The 21,770-nt window shown below is 43.2% G+C and overlaps 1 protein-coding gene and 1 pseudogene across 8 annotated transcripts in view; both read right to left on the bottom strand.

Moving 5' to 3' along the window:
• ZHX3 (zinc fingers and homeoboxes 3) overlaps positions 1 to 21,770 on the bottom strand; it is a 128,488-nt gene that overhangs the window by 18,329 nt on the left and 88,389 nt on the right. The window lies entirely within an intron of this gene.
• LOC132239054 (U6 snRNA-associated Sm-like protein LSm6) lies at positions 14,713 to 15,618 on the bottom strand (annotated as a pseudogene).

The raw sequence follows: 21,770 nt of genomic DNA, 5'->3' as shown, positions 1-21,770 counted from the left end.
CAAAGATGGTGGGTTAATTTGCATAGGCAGGCACCAAAAGGCTGGGGGCGGGACAGGACGCAGGCGTTCCGCACTGCCCCAGCCGCTCTGGGTCTCTGGGCAGCTTGGGAAGGCAGAAAGGAGGCTCCAGCCAGAGCAAAGGTGGTGTCTGCAGCCAGGGGAAGGAAGGCCCATTCTTGCACGAATCTTCGTGTATTGGGCCTCTAGTTTTATATAAGGGACTTGATCATTTGCAGATTCTTGTATCCATGAAGGTCCTGGAACCAATCCCCCAAAGATACCAAGGGGGACAACTGTATCAATTTCAAATCATCAATGGATTTGACCACTTCAATGGACTCTTGACACCCTGAAATCCATAAGGGCACAATTTGATTGAGGCAGAATCCTCAGGAAATGCAAAGTTTGACCTTGAGAAGAGTCCTAGATAGAAACATCCTTTAAAAATGCATATTTGTGTGAAGCTGCATATAATAGCTGAAAAAATTAGTGACTCCCATGCACTGGAAGTGTCAAAAAGTTGTTCTGGGACCATATGTGCAAAGAAAACATAACAAAGAATCCACCAGGTTCTCGTGTGAATTGAATCAAGGCTGAAAGTGATAGAATGCATGAGTACCTTTTAGAATTGATTTCTGGCATGAGTCAAGTGATCTCAACAGTGGTAGTAGCTGGCACTGTGAACCACTGCCAAAAACTCCAAATTAAACAATGGGTTCCATTTCAAGAGACTTCTGAAGTATAAGATAACACTACGTACAAGTGGATCAGTTTGCACTGATGGCGCCACTGCTCTGCTAAAAAATAAATCTGAGAAATTTCCATGACCAACCAGGACACTAGATTTTCTTCAATTCCATCACCCAGAGTGCTTCATGGTCTGCAAAGCACTTTCACCTCTTTTGATCCAGCTTCATAGCCTCCTGAATTGGATATTATTGTCCCTTCCCCCATTTTAGCATTGAGGAGCTACTGAGCAAGAAAGGGGAGGTGATACAACCAAAGTCACACAGCAGATTTGTGGTGAGACTGGTATTGTGACTCTAAGTCTTAAGTTCTTTTTCAGGCCACATTCACTCTGAATATCAACTGAATAAACCTATCACCTTTAATTATTTTGACATTTTTTACATGGGCAATTATATTATTTTGAGCCTTCCTACAGAGGGATCAAAATTCTTAAAGCTCAATTATTCTAGTGTTATTTTTTAAAAATTAAAATGACTTGACAGGGCTATCATGAGCCTTATTATTTATAACACTTTTGTACAGTCTGAAGAGGGGATGTATTATTTACTATTACCTAGGACTAGAGAACTCTGGTACAGTGGGCCAAGTGATGAGACCAAGGTTAGTCAGCAAGAATCTATAACAAAACTAACACAAGGGAAACTATCCATCCTCAGGGATGTGTGGGGCACGACCCTGACCGTCCAACAGATCCACTGGCTAGAATCATCAGATTTCCACTGAAACGAAGGCATTTAAAGACTTCAAGTCTGTTTCCAAACCCGAATCCTCAAGTGTCAAAGCAACGTCGAGCCCAGAGCTGGCCTTGTTTTGCTCTCTCAATAAGTAAGGGTCACAATACTTTCTGCACTTCGTAATTACCATTCAGCAGAGGGATTAGGGCCAGAGCTCTCCACTTGTTTTCCCCCCCTCAAACAATTCTTGTTTCTGTCAGGTCACCAACAGAAATAGCCTGCTCCAATCAGATGTTATCACCTCTGTAGTGAACACTCATTTATTCTTTCTCAAGCCAGAAAGGTGATTATAATATAAATACAGAGGCCTCAGAATTAAAGGGACTTTAGAGACCACTTGAGATTTCAACCACTCATCTTTACATGAATTATCTTGAAATACCAGCAGGTGGTTAGGATACCCTATATTTGAATATCTCTGAAGACAGGGAGGTCGGCACCTATTGAGATAGAAAATATGTTGGAAATGATTCCTTCTTTAAGCATCTCAAAAATTACCTTCCTGTAGGTTTTAATCACTAAATTTAATTTTTTACTCAAATAGAGTTGAGGACTTATTATGTGCTAAGTACTACTTGCTAGGTACTGGCTATACAGAGATTTTTTAACAGATGCCATCCTGTAGTCAAGAAGCTAATAGTTCGTAGTGGATATCAGGCCATTCATTAATATTCTGGGGTGGGCTCTCCTTTTGGACACATTGGATTTCCCTGTCCACCTGAACTGAAGTATATAACCAGTGAAATGTAAGCAAATGTGTTATCTCCAGGGTAAAGTTCTAGGAGAAATTTCATGCTTTGGTTCACAATTTACTCTCTGGCCAAGCAACTGGCAATGTCCCTTACTGTGGCTACTCTATTACCCTGGGTCCTAAAAAGGGAGAAAAAAGCTGACCCACAATGTACACATGGTGTGAGCAAGAAACAACCTGTTATTTTAAGCCACTGAGGTTTTTGAAGTTGCTTGTTACTACAGCATAATTCAACCCATCCTACCTGATACACAGCATAAGGAAAGCCACACAAACAGATTACCCAAACTCAAACATTAAGCCGAGTGTTGTAGTGGAAAAATGCACAAGATTCACGAGGGCAGGGAAAGACTTAGCACCAACCTAAGTTTTCTGAAGGGCTTGGGGAAGACCTCACAGAGGGGACAGCCATGAATTAGAGGCTGAAGGATGAGTAGATACTACCAAGTAGACATGTTGAGAAAAGGGTGCTCTAGACAGAGGGAACACTTCATGCAAGGCCACAAGGAAGAGAAAACATGTTTGGAAAGTTACAAGGAACTCAATTTTGCTGGCAGGGGAAATCTAAATGCGGTGGATTTACCGTCAAGCTAATGAAACTGAACTTCCAGGACCCTACACCTTCCAAAGCCTGTATCTATATTTTTATAAATTTATACTTATACTCTTTATACTATTTTTTTTTAACCTTAGGAGGAGCTCCCTTCTAATGTTCAGGTTTCACAAAAGCTGGACCTGCTTTGGATGGGGTGGAAGGCAATAAGGAGGTGATTATAGGTCTATAGAGCAGATCTGTAGACCTCTTAATCTTCCACATGAGACCTTTTTTAACACTTGGAAAAAGGAATGGTGTTCCTTAAGAGTCTTCTTCCCCCCCTCCAAGCCAATCATCCTCATTCCTGGTGGCTGGTTTCTGTCACGGGTTGGAATGTCTGCACCATCCCACTGCTCTTCTCCAAATGTGCTCTTACCTGCCCATCGCCCTCTTAGAAGTGGTACCTGGATCTAAATCTAAGTCTCCAGATGTCACCCAAATGTATCTGTCACTGTCCTTAATGAAGTTTCTTGGGTTATACTTAACCCTTCCATAAGAGTTGTTACCCAAATGATTCCAGTTAGTTATACTGTGACATTCACCAGAAAAATATGGATCAGTGCTCTAGGATTTAGTTATATAACCAGTATCAGTATCAAAATACAACACATATTGTTTCAGTTTAGGTTTGGCAGACTTTGAGGAACAAGTTTGGTAGAGAAAAGAAAGGTATTTCATTTAACAAATGTTTACTAAGCGCCCATCCTATGCTAGGCCATTGTTCTACATGCTAGACTATGGGTGGGAAAAAAAGGAGCTATAAAAACTCTACCTTCCTGGAGTTTACATTTTAGTTTGAAGGAGAGACAATAAACTAAATCAGGGGTCCTTAAACTACGGCCCACGGGCCACATGCAAATACAAATATTGTATTTGTTCCCGTTTTGTTTTTTTACTTCAAAATAAGATATGTGCAGTGTGCATAGGAATTTGTTCATAGTTTTTTTTTAAACTATAGTCCGGCCCTCCAACGGTCTGAGGGACAGTGAACTGGCCCCCTGTTTAAAAAGTTTGAGGACCCCTGAACTAAATAAACAAGTAAATGAAGTGTGAAAGGGTACTAAGTGCAATGGAGAAAAATAAAGCAGGACAGGGGACAGCGAGTGTGGTGGGTGGGGCAGGGATGAGGCTGCAGGTTTAAATATGGTGGTCAGAAGGGCCTCACTGAGAACGGGCAATGGAGCAGAGACTTGGAGGTGAGGAAGTGAGCCAGCTGGATGTGTGGGAGGAGCAGTCCAAGCAGAGGCACAGCTGGTGAGAGGACCTGGATGGAGGAGTGAGTCTGGTTTGTTCAAAGCAGAGCAAGGCCAGTCCAGCTGAGTAGCAGTGGTCGCAGAGAGAGCAGGAGAGGACAAGGCCAAAGAGGTGAGAAGGCTGGCTGTGCAGAGTCACTGTAATGACTTAGGTTTCTCTGAGATGGGCAGTGCCATGTGAGGGCTTGGAGCAGAGGCCTCACATGACCGGATCTGTGGCCTACAGGACGCCCCTCCTAGCTGTATTGAGAATAGACTGCAGGAAAAACAAGTGGAAAAGCAGGAAATTTGTCAGGAGGTTATGGCAGCAACCCAGGCAGGAGATGATAACAGCTTGGACCATGATGACAGAGATGGCGGTAAAGAGAAGTGGCTGGTTTCTGGATACATTTAGGAAGTAGAGCTCACAAGATTTCCAGGGGACTGATAGAGCGTGTGAACAGTGTATCCATAGGGGAGCTTTGACTTGAAGAGTTTTGACCTAACCAAGTGAAAGCATGGCATTGCCATCAAACAAAATAGGTTTGAACCTGCTAAGTCAGGTCTGTGCTGTTAAGACTGGATGGTCCCTTTCTAGGTGAAAAACTGGACTAAGCAGGCTTGGTCAGAAGCATTTCAGAGGACTAATGGGTCAGGCTGCTAATGAGCAGGGGGGCTGTGCAATGCCAATATTCCCAATGAAAAGACTCTGGTCTTTGCCAAAATCTGCTTGAACCAAAAGAGAAACTGCAGAAAGAGTGGTAGGGGGAAGGCTGGGAGCAAACTTAGGATACCTTGACCTTGAGAGCCAACTAGTCCAGCCGTGGGCAAACTACGGCCCACGGGCCGGATCCGGCCCATTTGAAATGAATAAAACTAAAAAAAAAAAAAAGACCGTACCCTTTTATGTAATGATGTTTACTTTGAATTTATATTAGTTCACACAAACACTCCATCCATGCTTTTGTTCCGGCCCTCTGGTCCAGTTTAAGAACCCATTGTGGCCCTCGAGTCAAAAGTTTGCCCACCCCTGAACTAGTCAGAAGCTACACCCTCAGAGATGTGAGACAGCTCCTTCCAAAGTCAAACACATTCCGCTAAAATGTATTTGCATCCTAATTACAAAAGCAAAGTACTTTATTTAATTTAAAACTAAAAATTAAAAAGCAATATAAATGGTTTGTTCTGAATGTGGTTTTACATCTGAATTACATTTGGTTTGTTTTAATTGAATTTTCCCAGTGTGGGCCAGAGAGTTTATCGGCTAAAATAGCTTGAAGGCTAGTGGGCCTGCTTGAACCTTCCAAGAACTCTCATTGAAAAGGAACTCTGGCTCTCTTCTGTGAATACAGCACTCCTCTCCTTCCAGGCTCAGTTTGCATTGATGAACTTCTTCAATGGCCTCAATACAAAGCCCATTAAGATTTTACACAGGAGAAAGGATGCTCGATTTCACTCACAGTAAGAGAAATACTAATTAAAATCACTTTGATTCTCTTTCTTTCACTCACTCTGGAAAAGCTCAAAAGGTTTGACAATATACTTAGCTGACAAGGGTTTAAGGAAATAAGGCATTCTCACACACTGCTTGTAGGAGTGAAACTTGGTAAAATCTCTATTGAGAACTATTTTTTAAGAGCTAACAAAATTATAAATGCCCAGTCTCTTTGATTCTGCCTTTAGGAATGTAGCCTACAGGTATACTTGTACATGTGTGCATTCAAGCATGTATAAGGTAAGCCACTGGCACCTGTGAATAATATGCACCTGTGAAAAAGAACAAGTGAACACTTTTTATATTGCTATGGAGTCATCTTTAAGATATCTTGATATATTTTTAAAGCAATGTATACATGTGCTTATGTATATATACACTTAAAATATCTCTAGACAAATACATGAGAAACTAGTCATTGCCTCTGGAGGGGGAGTGGGGGCAGAGAGACAAAAGCTTTTCCTTGTGAACCTTTTTAAATTCTAAAAAATTATAAATGTTCTATGTATTAAAAACAAAATTTGAATAAATATATAAATGAAAAAAAACATTTTCCAAAGTATGTGGGTTGTTATTACAAAAAGCAACAAGTGAGAAAATGAGTGGCTAAGGGGGTTGAAGCAGAGGTCCTGAAAGAGTATGTGACTGGGGTTGAATACTAGGTAGAACTTTACATCCAAACTTCTAATAAATACAGGTGGGCTTTGGGATTCACTTCTGTAGTGCTGCATTTGGGCACTTCATCTACATCTAAATATAATCCCTACAACTAAATATATTCCTTCTGCCTTCAGCTTACAGACATAGTTTTAAAACAACATAAGAGACATCCACGATAAAGGAAGGGGACAATCCATGCAGAGCAATCTCTTTCCCATTAAAAAACCCTACCACAACCTGTTATCCAGTCTCCATTTGAGTGTCTCCATGGTCTGAGACTCATTATCACAACTATTACAGAGCTCCATTCTTACCTGGACCTGATTCCCAGGTTTAGATCTGTCTTTAAACCAACATAAAACAAGGCAACACTCTTCACTATGTGATCAGTCCACTCTCTTTCTGTATATCAGCCTGTCACAAGTTGACGATTGTCATTTATCCATCAGTATTCACCTCTGCATTGTAACCATTCTGAATTCATTCCACATTCTCTAGTGACCTGTTCTTTGAATATATTTTAACTTGTCCATGTCGCTCTCAAAATGTGGCAATTAGAACTAAACCTGCATTCAAATATAGCCCAACCGGAGAGAATTCAATGAAAGCAGTGTTTTAATCATTCTACTACCACTAGTAATACCAGAAATCTATCTGGGTAGAAGTTCTATTTTCTTTTTCTCCCTGCACAGATGAGGAATTTGAGACCCAGTGGGACAAGGGAGCACTGCTGGAATTTGGCAGCACTGGGATTCTTTCATCACAGGGCCATGTGGGGACACATTTACACACACTCATTTACAATTCTGACAGAGGAGTTCTGGGCTTTCTTCCCCTTTGGCTCTTTGAACTCTACCTTCTTGTCTTAGGAGGGGATGTTTGTTTCTTGTTCTTTGTTATAGCCAGCTACATGGGATCACTAGTGGCACATGAGGTTCTTGCTGACTGCAGAAGGCCTGGGTGGGGATGGCATCTGGGACCCCTCTATGTCTGTGACACCTCACTCCCTAAGTATCACAGCCCTTGTGAGATCTTCTTTGATCACACTTTTTAAATGTCTAAGTCGGTCTCCAAACTCCACACTAATTAGTCATCCTCTATCACAATTCCCTGATTGCTTCTCTACAGCATTTATCAGAATTCATCACTGGATTTTTATTTGCTTCTCCTACTTACAGTCTGTCACCCCAGTTAGCTCTGTAAAGTCAGGGCCTATATCCACATTATCCTCAGCATCCAGCACAGTGCCTGACACATAATACAGTTTTCTCTGAATGAATTGTATTGATTTCAGAGAGGAAGGGAGAGGAAAAGAGAGATAGAAACATCAATGATGAAAGAGAATAATTGATCGGCTGCTTCCTACACCCCCCTCACTGGGGATCGAGCCCACAACCTAGGCATCAGGAATTGAACTGTGACCTCCTAGTTCATAAGTTGATGTTCAACCACTGAGCAATACCAGTCAGGCCCATTTTTAAGTGTACAGTACAATAGTGTTAAGAACACTATTCATCTTGCAAAACTGAAACTCTATATCCATCTTAATATATAAAAAGCCAGGGGCCATCACGACCAAAACAACCGGATGAATGACCAAACAGCAGGCTGTGTGGGGCGACTAGGCCGGCAGGGGGGTTAGTGAGGAACGACCAAACGACTATACAGCAGGCTGCGTGGGGCAACCAGGCCAGCAGAGGGGGGCAGTTGGGAGCAACCAGGCCAGCAGGGGGGGCAGTAAGGGGCAACTAGGCCAGTGGGAGGGCAGTTAGGGGCAACCAGGCCGGCGGAGGGGGGACAGTTAGGGGCAACCAGGTTGCCAGGCAGAGGCGGTTAGGGGTGATCAGGCTGGCAGGGGGGCAGTTAGGAGCAATCAGGCAAGCAAACAGGTGAACAATTAGGAGCCAGAGGTCCTGGACTGTGAGAGGGATCCCAGATTTGAGAGGGTGCAGGCTGGGCTGAGGGTACCCCCCCCCCTTGTGCACGAATTTCATGCACCAGGCCTCTAGTTGAACAATAACTCTCCTTTCCCCTCCCCCACTCCCTGGCAACCATCATACTACTTTCAGTATCTAAGAGTTTAACTGCTTCAGATACCTCATACAAGTGGGATCATGCAGTGCTTGTGTTTATGTGACTCGCTTATCCTATCTAATAAAAGAGAAACATGGTAATTAGCATACGACCGCTACCCTTCCCATTGGCTAATCAGTGAGATATGCAAATTAACTGCCAGCCAAGATGGCGGCCGGCAGCCAGGCAGCTGGAAGCTAACATGAGGCTTGCTTGCTTCAGTGACGGAGGACTCCAACGTTCCCAGCCTGCCTTGCCGGCCTCTGAGCTTGCAGTTTGAAACATTGTTACAAATATAAAAGCTAAACAAAACCCCAGAAACCTGCTTTCAGCCAGCCAGGATCTCAGAGCTGGAGTTGATACAGTGTTTCGATTATAGAACCCAAACAAACCAGATACCTGCTTTCAGCAGCGGAGGCCTCAGAGCTGGAGCCAGAGCTAAAGCTGACCCAGAATAAAAAATAAAAATAAAAAAAGGAGCAGTTGGGAGCTTCAGTCACCCGCCAGCCTGAAAACAGCCCTCAGCCCCTCACCCAGACTGACCAGGCACCCCAGTGGGGACCCCCACCCTGAAGGGTGTGTGACCAGCTGCAAACAGCCATCATCCCCTCACCCAGGCTGGCCAGGCACCCCAGTGGGGACCCCCACCCTGATCCAGGACACCCTTCAGGGCAAACCAGCCAGCCCCCACACGTGCACCAGGCCTCTATCCTATATAGTAAAAGGGTAATATGCCTCCCAGCACCGGGATCAGCAGAGCCGCGAGGCCTCCCGGCACCGGGATCAGTGTGACAGGGGGCAGCGCCCAAACCCCCTGATCGCCCTGCGGCTGTGTGTGTGACAGGGGGCAGGGTCACAACCTCCCTATCCACCCTGCTCTGTTCGTGACAGGGGAAGGCGCCCCAACCCCCTGATCAGCCCTGCTCTGTGCCTGATAGGGGGGAGCTCCCCAAACCCCTGACCGCCCTGCGGCTCTGTGTGTGACAGGGTGCGGCGCCCCAAACCTCCCTCCCCCCGGGCCCTGCTCTGTGTGTGACGGGGTAGAGCCATAACCTCCCCATCGGCCCTGCCCTGAGTGTGACAGTGGTGGTGCCCCAACCCCCTGATCCGCCCTGCTCTGTAAGTGATAGAGGGTGGCGCCCCAACCCCCCCTCCATGGGCCCTGCTCTGTGTGTGATGAGGTAGAGCCATAACCTCCCCATCAGCCCTGCCCTGAGTGAGAGTGGCAGCGCCCTAACCCCCTGATTGGCCCTGCTCTGTGGGTGATAGAGGGCGGTGCCCCAACCCCCTGATCCGCCCTGCTCTGTGTGTGACAGGGGGGAGCTCCCCAACCCCCTGATGGGCCCTGCTCTGTGCGTGACAGGGTACGGAGCCCCAACCCCCCTGATGGGCCCTGCTCTGTGCGTGACAGGGGGCAGTGCTCCAACCCCCTGATTGGCCCTGCTCTGTGTGTGACAGGGTACGGAGCCCCAACCCCCATGATGGGCCCTGCTCTGTGCATGATAGGGGGTGGCGCCGCAACCTCCCTATCCACCCTGCCTTGAGTGTGACAGGGGGTGGTGCTCCAACCCCTCAATCGGCCCTACCCTGAGCGTGACTGAGGGTGGCATCGCAACCTCCCAATCCACCCTGCTCTGTGCATGACAGGGGGCAGCGCCCCAACTCCCCAATCGGCCCTGCTCTGAGCCCGACCAGGGGCTGCACCTAGGGATTGGGCCTGCCCTCTGTCACCCGGGAGCAGGCCTAAGCCAGCAGATCGTTATCTCCCGAGGGATCCCAGACTGCGAGAGGGCACAGGCCGGGCTGAGGGACCCCCTCCCCCCCGAGTGCACAAATTTTTGTGCACCGGGCCTTTAGTCTACACTAATAAAAGAGAAACATGCAAATTGGTGTCACTCCACTATGCCCACCAGACAATCAGGATGAGTATGCAAATTAACACAACAAAGATAGCAGTTAATTTGCATATGCAGGTATGGAGCGAAGACTGAAGACAGCTGAAGACTGTAGAGGCTTGGCTTCTCTGCTGCAGCCAGAGCAAAAGGCCTGGGTCCCAGGTGCCAGAGGAAAACCGGTGCTGGCAGCCAGGGGAAGGAAGGCCTATTGCACGAATCTCTTCATGCAATGGGCCTCTAGTTTCACTTATAATAATGTCCTCAAGGTTCATCCAAGTTGGACCATGTGACAGGATTTCCTTCCTTATTTTTTTTTATATAGCGAGGAAGGAAGAGAGAGCGAGAGAAACACTGATTTTTTACTCCACTTATTTATGCATTCATTGGTTGATTCTTATATGTGCCCTGACCAGGGATTGAACCTGCAACCTTGGTGTATCAGGCCAACACTCTAACCAACTGAGCTTCCAGGCCAGGGATGGGAGAAGCCCTTCATTTAAGGCTGAATAATATTGCATTGTATAGACTACATTTTCTTTATTCACTCATCTGTTGATGAACATTTAGGTTATTTCCATCTTTTGGCTATTATGAATAATGCTGCTATGAACATGGGTGTGCAAATATCTCTCTGAGGCCCTACATTCAATTCTTTTGGTTATATATCGCATTTATGTTATGCTCCCCACCACCCAATGATGCCAGCAGAGCAGCACCAGTCATAGAAGTCATATTTGTCTTCAAATTATTTTTACTCTTGTCACCAAATTATCTCCCTCTCAAGTTTGTTTCCTAGTCCTTTCCAATGTTTTCCAGGTCCCTCTATTTTTAAGTGAATTCCACAGGTCAAATTTCAAATTTATCTCCTTGTCAAGAAGGAAAGGAATCTATTAAACCTTTCCTTCTCCCTCTGTTGGAAAATATCCTAGGCCTGAGTAGAATGGTGCTACAGAAAACCAGGGCACAGCACCCTGGGACGGTGCAGGGCTGTGGCACTGCCTCAGTTGGCCCAGGACAGTTTTAATAATGTTCACTTTATGAGTAATGTTTTGAATGTTGTTAGTATTCATCAAGAAGTTATAAGTTTCCCTTGACAAGTAAGATTAACTGGCATTCACTGGGTTTATCAGCCTTGTGACTTAGAGCTAGGATATTTCTATGCAAATCCACTTCCAATCTTATGATGCCCAACCAAAGGTACCAACTGAATTTGATTTAAAAAAAAATTCCACATTTTTCCAGAACTCTTCAAGATCAGGATCACTTTCACATCATTGTCCTGAGCAGGGCAGCAGAACAGAGGTGTTGAACACCAGATGGAAGACATGCTGGAGGTCTCTGGGGGTGCTCAGCTGTCTCATGAGGAACCTTAGGGTGCCAAGGTCACCCAGGGGTAAGGAGGAATAATAGACCTCAGCACCTAAGCCTTCTCTATTTTTATCCTATATAATAAAGAGGTAATATGTAAATTAACCCTCACACCCTCACAAGATGGCTGCCTATGACCAGGCCAGCAGGGGGGTTAGTGAGAGACAACCAAACAACTGAACAAGCAGGTTGCGTGGGGTGACCAGGCTGGCAGGGGGGGTTATGAGGGACGACCAAACGACTGAACAAGCAGGCTGTGTGGGGAAACCAGGCCTGCAGTGGGGGCAGTTGGGGGCGACCAGGCCAGCAGGGGGGGGCAGTTAGGGGCAACAGGCAGGTGAGCGATTAGGAACCAGCGTTCCAGGATTGTGAGAGAGATGTCCAGGATCGGGCCTAGACCAGCAGTCAGACATTCCCCGAGGGGTCCCGGATTGGAGAGGGTGCAGGCTGGGCTGAGGGGACCCCCCCCCCCCATGCATGAATTTCATGAACCGGGCCTCTAGTAAACTGTAAAGTCAATCACTTCACAAAAGTAAGAGTGGCTATGATTGTGTAAAATATAGAATTTCAACAACTATTTCTTCATAACCATTGTCAAACCAGGAATAAAGTACACATATATCCCTATTCCTACCTTAACCCTCTCCCTACGATATGGGAGGGCATACATGCAGGCACACCAGTGATAACACTCAGGAGAGTTTGGGGAGACGTACCTTCTGGTTCAAATTGGTACGCATATTTATTTTCTTTCTATGAGATTTCAGGAGCCTAAATAAAAAGTTTCTAAGAACTTCTTTTGATATGAGAATGGACATGATGCACCTACCATGATAAATTTGGTAAAAGTTATATTTATTTGTTTTTAAACAAAAGGAATGCTTTAATATTATGTGTTGTTTCTATGATAATCTTGGACAATAAATTTTCATTTGACTTTACTTAAAATACTACTTAACTTTCATAAGAATAGAAATCATCCTCTTAATTGGCCCTCTCCCTTTTCACCTCCCCTCTCCCCCGCAGAGCCAGCCTCCACCATCCCACTTATTTAACTTCCTTGCTCAGTCAGTCTTTGTCACACTGAAGGCTCCATTTCACCCTCCCATTCTGCCCAAACTACTTGCACCAAGGTCACCAGTCAAGTGGCCCTCTCCAACTCCTTGGCGAGTCTCAAAGTCATTCAGGCCCCAAAGGAGGTTAAGACCCATGCCTCTAAAAGCTCTCTACAAGGGAGCAAACTCATCTCTGCCAGGGCTTTGCAATCTCCTGTACCCAAGTGACCTCCAAATCACCCTGAACAGGCTTGAATTATCTGCCAAGCTCCAAATCCATCACTTCCAACTGCCACTGGTCCCTGTAGGTTTTTAAAAACTACACACATAGTTTTTGCCTCCTTACTTTGGCATTCACCCCTCAAGAAAAATAAACCTAAACAAAATAAGCAAAACGAAAATTCAGCCACCATGTTCTACTGCCTAGATCTTCATCTCACTTCGCACCATGTATACAGATTTCCAAGCAAGAGATCCAATCTCCAAATCACTCATGTGTCCTTTATGTAGCCCTCATGTCTTTCTCTTATCCAGCTGCCATCACATCCTATAAATCTAAGAATGTTTCAAATCGGACCTCTCATCTCCATCCATGTGAGACACAGTCCAAAGGAGCCAGACAGGCCTGGTTTATATCCGGATTCTGCTACCTATGAGCTCTGGAACACAAGCACAGTACTTTTACCTTCTATGTCCCCCTTGCTTCCTCTTTGTAAGTGAAGATAATAGCCTTCATCTCTCAGAGCTCTTGCAAGAATTATGATACAGGTGTGAGTGCCCTGGCTGGTGTTTCCCAGTGGTTAGAGTATCAACCCAAACACCAAAGGGTCACAGGTTCAATTCCTGGCAAGGCCACAGGCCACATACTTGGGTTGCAGAATCATCCCCAGCCTCAGTCGGGGTGCGTGTCTTCCCAGGGAAGGCAACCTATGGATGTGTGTGTCTCCCATCGACATTTCTCTCTCCCCGCCTTCCCTCTCTTCCTTCCACTCTCTCTAAAAATTAATAAAAAACTATATTTGGGTGAGGATTAATAAGCAAACAGAAAAAAAGATATGGGTGTAAGGGGTGCAACAACATGCCTGACACATAGCAAGTACACCACAGGCAATGGCTATTGGCTTTATCCTTGTGTCTTTTACCATAATTCAGTCCTTTGTTGGTTCTGGCTTGATGTCCTACAAAAACCCTTCAAGCTCCCAGCCCTTAGTTCTTTCTCCTCTTCCGTCCATCTCTAACATTATCAACAGAGTCAACATCCTCAAAAACAAATCTGTTCATGTCTCCTTGATTTAAAGAATTCCTACTTCCAATCAGAAGATTCTATTCCTATGCTGTTTGATACAATAGCCACTAGTCACATGTGGCTCTTCAGTAATTCAAGTGTGGCTTGTCCAAATTGAGATGTATGATAGGGTAAAATACACATTAGATGTGAAGACTTAGTATGAAAAGGAGTGTAAAATATCTCAATAATTTTTTAATAGTACAGAGTTCTTTATTTAAAGAGGAGCAGAACAAATGCTGATATGGTATCTTTTTAAAAAAAACAATTTTTACATTCTGCACACTGACATAGAGGTAAAAGAAAATGACTAAAACTTAAATATGAAAGAATTTTTTATAATGAAATCCACAATTTTATACATTTATCTTATTCATGTGTCACTGAAAAATCAACTATTATGAAATACAACAAATTATATCAAAAAAGAACCCCAAAACTTTCATAACAAATTATATGAAAAAGTACCCCTAAAATTTCATATATATCCAAGTATGAAAAGTACTATATTCTTTTTTATTTTTTTTTACACTTTTTTTTATTTTTTTTTAAATATATTCTTATTGATTTTTTACAGAGAGGAAGGGAGAGAGATAGAGAGTTAGAAACATCGATGAAAGAGAACATCGATCAGCTGCCTCCTGCACACCCCACACTGGGGATGTGCCCGCAACCCAGATACATGCCCTTGACCGGAATCGAACCGGGGACCCTTCAGTCCGCAGGCCGACGCTCTATCCACTGAGCCAAACCGGTTTCGGCCTATATTCTTTTAAAAATATATATTTTTATTGATTTCAGAGAGGAAGGAAAAGAGAGACAGAGATAGACACATCAATGATGAGAAAGAATCATTGATTGGCTGCATCCTGCAAGCCCCTTACTGGGGGTAGAGCCCACAACCTGGGCATGTGCCCTGTCTGGGAATCAAACTATGATCTCCTGGTTCATAGGTCGATGCTCGACCACTGAGCCACACCGGCTGGGCAAAAATACTGCATTCTTGATGTTTTCACGTCATTCTCTTCTGTGTGCTCATGTATCACACATTGTTTCCTCGGATAAATGCATCCCCTTACTTATTCTTCAGTTGTCCATTTACATATTCTTCCCAAGACTATTTTTATGCAGCCATCCAGGCAAACCAGGCCCCTTCGATAATCCACTCAAGAATTTAGTTTTACCACCACTGTTCTTCAGTGATTTGCTTTAAGAAGTCACTGAGGGTTGGTTTCCACGGACTCATTGTAACAATCCTGATCAGAAATCTCCTGGCTGGGACCTGGAATCCCCACTCTAGGCGTCCCACAAGCCTGGCTTCTGCCAACAATGGTATAAAACCCTGATCTTGTATTTTTTAGATCAGCTTTTTAAATCAATATGTGTGGGGGGCCACTGGCAAGCACATAGGGCGTTTTTAAGTATGTCGGCTGGACCTAGGGTGCAGGCAAAGCCACGCCCTGGAGGCGTTCCTAGCCCAAAGACAAGGACATCAATTAGTCTGACCTTTCCAGCCCAGGTGCTAGCTAGGGGGTGGATCTCACTAAGTCGCCAGAAACTCAAGGCCTACCCAGATGTGATGTAACTTCCTGTTACTTCGAGTATAAATTAAACATGCGGTTCATCTATCAGAGGGCAGATGCCACACCCAGGCCCAGCTTTTCCCTCTATTTCTGTCTCAGTCTCGTTTTCCATTCTTCCTTAACCCTCGTCTCGTTCTACTCAAGATTCTTTTTTTTTTAATTAAATCTTTATTGTTCAGATTATTACATTTGTTCTTCTTTTTTCCCCCCATAACTCCCCTCCTCCCAGTTCCCGCCCCACCCTATGCCCTCACTCCCCACCCACTGTCCTCTTCCATAGGTGCACGATTTTTGTCCAGTCTCTTCCCGCATCTCCCACACCCCTTTCCCCCCCAAGAATAGTCAGTCCATTCCCTTTCTATGTCCCTGATTCTAGTATGATCACCAGATTATTTATTCACTTGATTCTTAGATTCACTTGTTGATAGATGCATATTTGTTGTTCATAATTTGTATCTTTACCTTTTCCTTCTTCTTCCTCTTCTTAAAGGATACCTTTCAGCATTTCATATAATACTGGTTTGGTGGTGATGAACTCCTTTAGCTTTTCCTTATCTGTGAAGCTCTTTATCTGACCTTCCGTTCTGAATGATAGCTTTGCTGGATAAAGTAATCTTGGTTGTAGGTTCTTGGTATTCATCACTTTGAATATTTCTTGCCATTCCCTTCTGGCCTGCAAAGTTTCTGTTGAGAAATCAGCTGACAGTCATATGGGTATTCCCTTGTAGGTAACTGGGTTTCTTTCTCTTGCTGCTTTTAAGATTCTCTCTTTGTCTTTTGCTCTTGGCATTTTAATTATGATGTGTCTTGGTGTGGTCCTCTTTGGATTCCTTTTGTTTGGGGTTCTCTGCGCTTCCTGGACCTGTAAGTCTATTTCTTTCACCAGGTGGGGGAAGTTTTCTGTCATTATTTCTTCAAATAGGTTTTCAATATCTTGCTCTCTCTCATCTTCTGGCACCCCTATTATTCTGATGTTGGTACGCTTGAAGCTGTCCCAGAGGCTCCTTACACTATCTTCGTATTTTCGGATTCTTTTTTCATTTTGCTTTTCCAGTTGGGTGTTTTTTGCTTCTTCGCGTTTTGAATCTTTGACTTGATTCTTGCGCTCCTCAGGTCTGCTGTTGGGTGTCTGTATAATATTCTTTATTTCAGTCAGTGTATGCTTAATTTCTAGTTGGTTCTTTATCACAACATCGAGAGTTTCATTAGATTTCTTGAGGATCTCACTACATTTATCGGCGGTCTCACCAGTCTTTTCGAGGGCCTTACTAAGTTTATCGGCAGCTTCTAGACAGTTCTTGAGAGACCTTAAAAGTGTGGTTTTGAGCTCTATATTTTCCATTTCTGACATTTGCGTCCTGTTTCTTTGTCTCCGCATTTTTTTATCTTTTCTTGGTGCACCCCCTAGTGGTCTTTGTGCGCAGTCTTGTAGTTAAGCCTTGATTGTTGTCGGTAATACCAGGGGTGATTTGACCTCCAGGCTAACTGGCTGAGAGTCAGCTGTGTCTTCAGTGGGAGAGCTTCTGTGCTGGATCTCTAGGGCGGTGCTAATCTAGCCTTTGCCTGAGGCTATCCGGCAAATGGTTTTGCTCCGGGCTTGGGCGGGGCGGGTCCCCGGGGATCTACAGGGCGGGCCAGAGCGAGCAGTTATGGCTGCTCTCAATTCCGTCCCTAGGGGCTCTGCCTCTCAGAGTCAAAGCAACTGCTGGAAACCTCGGAGAGAAAGCTGCCTTCGAGTTCTGACCGAAGCCAGACAGTCCCGCTTCTCCCGTTTGAGTCTGGGTCCCCAGAGACTCGCCCGGATCTGGAGCTCAGAGTCTGAAACTCCCTCCCAATTGAAAACAACAACCGTGCCCTCCGCCGCCAGCCCACTCCGCGCGCACTCCGCACCTGAGTATTTCACTTCAGCACTGCGCCTCCTCTGAGTCTGGGTATGATATTCTCTTTCCTCCTAGTTGTAGAATTTCCACTCAGCCAGCCTTCCTGTGGTTCTGGATGATGTCTGTTCTGTCCTTTAGTTATATCTCTGAAGTGTTTGTTCGAGGCAGCAATCTCCGGCGTTAACCTATGCCGCCATCTTGGTTTCTTCCTCTACTCAAGATTCTTGAACCCCCACGTTCTCTCTTTCGGCGCTGGTCACGGGAAGCGAGAACGTACCCCCATAAATATGCTTATATTTTTTGGTAGTTTCTAATTTTTTCTTAGTCCCTTTACTCATGCCTCCTTTCTTTCTTTCTTTTCCCATCTGAAATTCTATGGTCTCAGAAGGAGGGGTTTTTTTTTTTTAGAAGGAGGGGGTTTTTAAAAAAATCTTGTGGCAAAATACATATAACATAAAATTTGCTCACTTAACCATTTTTAAGTGGACAGTTGAGTGGCACTTAGTACTTTCACATTGTTGTGTAACCATCACCACCATCCATCTCTAGATCTCTTTTCATCTTGCAAAGCAGAAATTCTGTACCCATTAAATAAGAACTCATTCCCTCTCATCCCAGCCCTGGAAACCACCATTTTGCTTTCTGTCTATGAACTTGACTATTCTAGGTACCTCATATAAGTGGAATCATACAGTATATGTCCTTTAGCAACTGGCTTATTTTACTTAGCATAAGTCTTCAAGGTTTAACCATGTTGTATCAATTTCCTCCCTTTGTAAGGCTGAATAATAGCCCATTATATTGTGTATACCACATTTTATTTATTCATTCATCCATCCATGGCCACTTGAGCTGCTTCTATTTTTTGGCTATTGTGAATAATGCTGCTGTGAACCTAGCTGTACAAGTATCTCCTTGAGTCCTTGCTTTTAATTCTTTTGGATATATACCCAGAGGTAAAATTTCACCCAGAAGTGGAATTGCTAGATCAAATAGTAATTCTATGTTCAACTTTTTGAGAACTGCCATACTGTTTTCATAGAAACTGTACCATTTTACATTCCTACTAAAAATGACAACGGTTCCAATTTCTCCACATCCGTGCCAACATTAGTTATTTTCTGTTTCTTGTTTTTTATAGTAGCCATCCTAATGGGTGCGAGGTGGTATCTTGCTGTGCTTTTGATTTACATTTCCCTAATGATTAGTGATGTAGAACATCTTTTCATGTGCTTATTAGTCATTTGTACAGCTTCTTTGGAGAAATGTATATTCACGTCCTTTGCCCATTTTTAAATCAAGTTGTATTTGGTTGTTGACGCGTAGGAATTCTTTATATATTCTGGATATTAACCCCTTATTAGATATATGATTTGCAAATAATTTCTTCCATCCTATAGGTCAACTTTCCCCTCTATTGAATATGTCCTTTGAAGTACATAAGTTTTTAATTTTGATGTAACACAATTGATCTATTTTTTTTTTCTTGCTGCCTTGTCTTTGGTATTATATCCAAGAAATAATTGCCAGATCAAATGTCATGAAGCTTTCCCCTTATCTTTTCTTCTAAGAGATTTATAGTTTTAGCTCTTACATTTAGGTCTTTATCTATTTTAAATTAACTACTGTATTTGGTGTAAGGAAAAGGGCCAACATCATTCTAAGTTGCCTATAGTTTCTGGGCACTAGTTGTTGAAAGGACTATCCTTTTCTTATTGAATCTTGTCAAATGTCATTTGACCATATGTGTAAAGGTTTATTTCTGGGCTTTCTATTCTATTTCACTGGTATATATGTCCTCATTAATAATTTTTAACATTAATATATGTTGAAACAATATTTGGAATATATTGGATTAAATAATTCTTAAAATTAATTTCATCTGTTTCTTTTTACTTTGTCAATGTGGTTCCTAAAACTTTTAAATCACACATGTGGTTTACATTATATTTCTACTGGACAGAGTTGCTCTAGATCAGTGGTTCTCAATGTTTTTTTGGCCATGCCCCACCTAAACATCTCTAAAATCCTGATGCCCACCCTGTGACATATGATTCTTATTATTCAAAAAGTGACTTCCTATTCACGTGGAGGAAGCTTAAAAGGCCCATTAACTTGCTCTAAACAAGCTCCAAAGAACATGCCATCCATAAAAAAGAAAAATAAAAGAACGAAAGAACAGTTGAAGTACTATGGAAGAAATCATTAAGAAATTAAAATAATAATAATTAGAAGAAGAAGAAGAGATATGAAAAAATAGCAAATAAAGTTCAAAACATATAATAGAGAACTGAAATGCATATATGTTTATATACTGTATATGAGGCCCTAGAGCCATAAGAAATGCAAAAAATTCACTGTCAATAACTCATTCTTGAATTACCCCCCTTAAAAATCAAATTGCCTCCCTGTGGGGCATGTGAACCCACGTTGGGAACCACTGCTCTAGATGCTCTGAACTTGGGCCACCATGCAGTGTGAACAACTGACACCATGGGATTAAATGATAGTCTGCAAGCCACCTTCTGTTTGTGTTACTACAGTGCTCAGGGAGCAGGAGAGTGGTGTGGTTGACAATTGAAAATCAGGTTTCAGTCTTCAAGACCTTTTCTGTCTAATACAGCAGCCACTAGCCACATATGCCTATTTGAGCACTTCAAATGTAGCTAGTGCAAATTGAGATGTAATATAAAGTTCAGACTAGATTTCAAAAAAACTTAGTAGAGCCCTAACCGGTTTGGCTCAGTGGATAGAGCATCAGCCTGAGGACTGAAGGGTCCCAGGTTTGATTCTGGTCAAGGGCATGTACCTTGGTTGCGGGCACATCCCCAGAAGGGAGTGTGCAGAAGGCAGCTGATCTATGTTTCTCTCTCATTGATGTTTCTAACTCTCTATCCCTCTCCCTTCCTCTCTGTAAAAAATCAATAAAATATATTAAAAACAAAAACAAAAAACTAAGTAGAGCCTGGCTGGTGTGGCCAAGTGGTTAAGCATTGACCCATAAACCAGGAGATCACAGTTCGATTCCTGCCTGGTCAGGGCACATGCCTGGGTTTCAGACTCGATCCCCAGTAGGGGGCATGCAGGAGGCAGACAATTGATTTTCTCTCATCATTGATGTTTCTATCTCTCTCCCCCACTCCTTTCCTCTCTGAAATCAATAAAAACATATTTTATATATATATCAGCAATAGGATTATTAAAACGACAATGAGATATCACCTCACACCTGTCAGAATGGCTATCATTAACAAATCAACAAATGACAAGTGTTGGTGAGGATGTATCGAAAAGGGAACTTTGTACACTGCTGATGGGAATGAAGACTGGTGCAGCCACTGTGGAAAACAGTATAGAGTTTCCTCAAAAAATTAAAAATGGAACTGCCATTTGACCCAGTGATCCCATGTTTAGGAATATATCCTACAAAACTCGAAACACCAATCAGAAAGAATATGTTCATAGCAGCTCAATTTACAATAGCTAAGATCTGGAAACAGCCCAAGTGCCCATCGGTAGATGAGTGGATAAAAAAAGTTGTAGTACATTTACACCATAGAATACTATGCCCATGTAAAAAAGAAGGATCTCTTACCCTTTGAGACAGCATGGAGGGACCTGTAGAGTATTATGGTAAGCAAAATAAGCCAGTCATAGAAAAATAAGTATCACAGGATCTCACTCATATGTGTAATCTAATGAACAAAATAAACTGATGAACAAAACAGATCCAGAGACATAGAAGCATGGAATAGACTGATGAATCTCAGAGGAAAAATGGGGGTGGGGAGTGGGTGGGGAGAGATTGACCAAGGAGCTTATGTGCATATATGCATAGACCATGGACACAGACAATAGTGTGGTGAAGGTCTGGGAGGGATGGATGTGGGGTGGAGGGGGTCAATGGAAAAAAAGGGGGGGGCATCTGTAATACGTTTAATAATAAAGATTAATTAAAAATAATAAAAGTTTTAAAATAAACAAAATCTAGTACAAAAAGTTTTGTAAAATATCTCAATAATTTTACTATATGTTGAAATGTTAACTTTTGATAGTTTGAGTTAAATAAAATGTATTATTAAAATTAAACTTATTTTGATTATTTTTTTAGAGCAATTTTAGGTTCACAGCAAAATTGAGAGCAAGGTATAGAGATTTTGCATATCACCTCTGTTCCCACACATGCATAACCTCTCCTGTTGTCAACATCTCCTATGTGTGTCACATTTGTTACAACTGATGAACCTACATGAACACATCATTACCACCCAAAGTCTACAGTTTACATTATAACTCGTTCTTGATGTTGTACATTTTAAGGGTTTGGACCAATTTATAATGACATGTCAGCACCATTTTAGTATCATACAGAGTAGTTTTTAGTGCCCTAAAAATCCTCTGTGCTCCACCTATT

The sequence above is a fragment of the Myotis daubentonii genome, chromosome 8 (genome assembly GCF_963259705.1).
Source record: "Myotis daubentonii chromosome 8, mMyoDau2.1, whole genome shotgun sequence".
NCBI classification, from domain to species: Eukaryota; Metazoa; Chordata; class Mammalia; order Chiroptera; family Vespertilionidae; genus Myotis; species Myotis daubentonii.
This window is presented reverse-complemented; position numbering and strand designations above follow the sequence as displayed.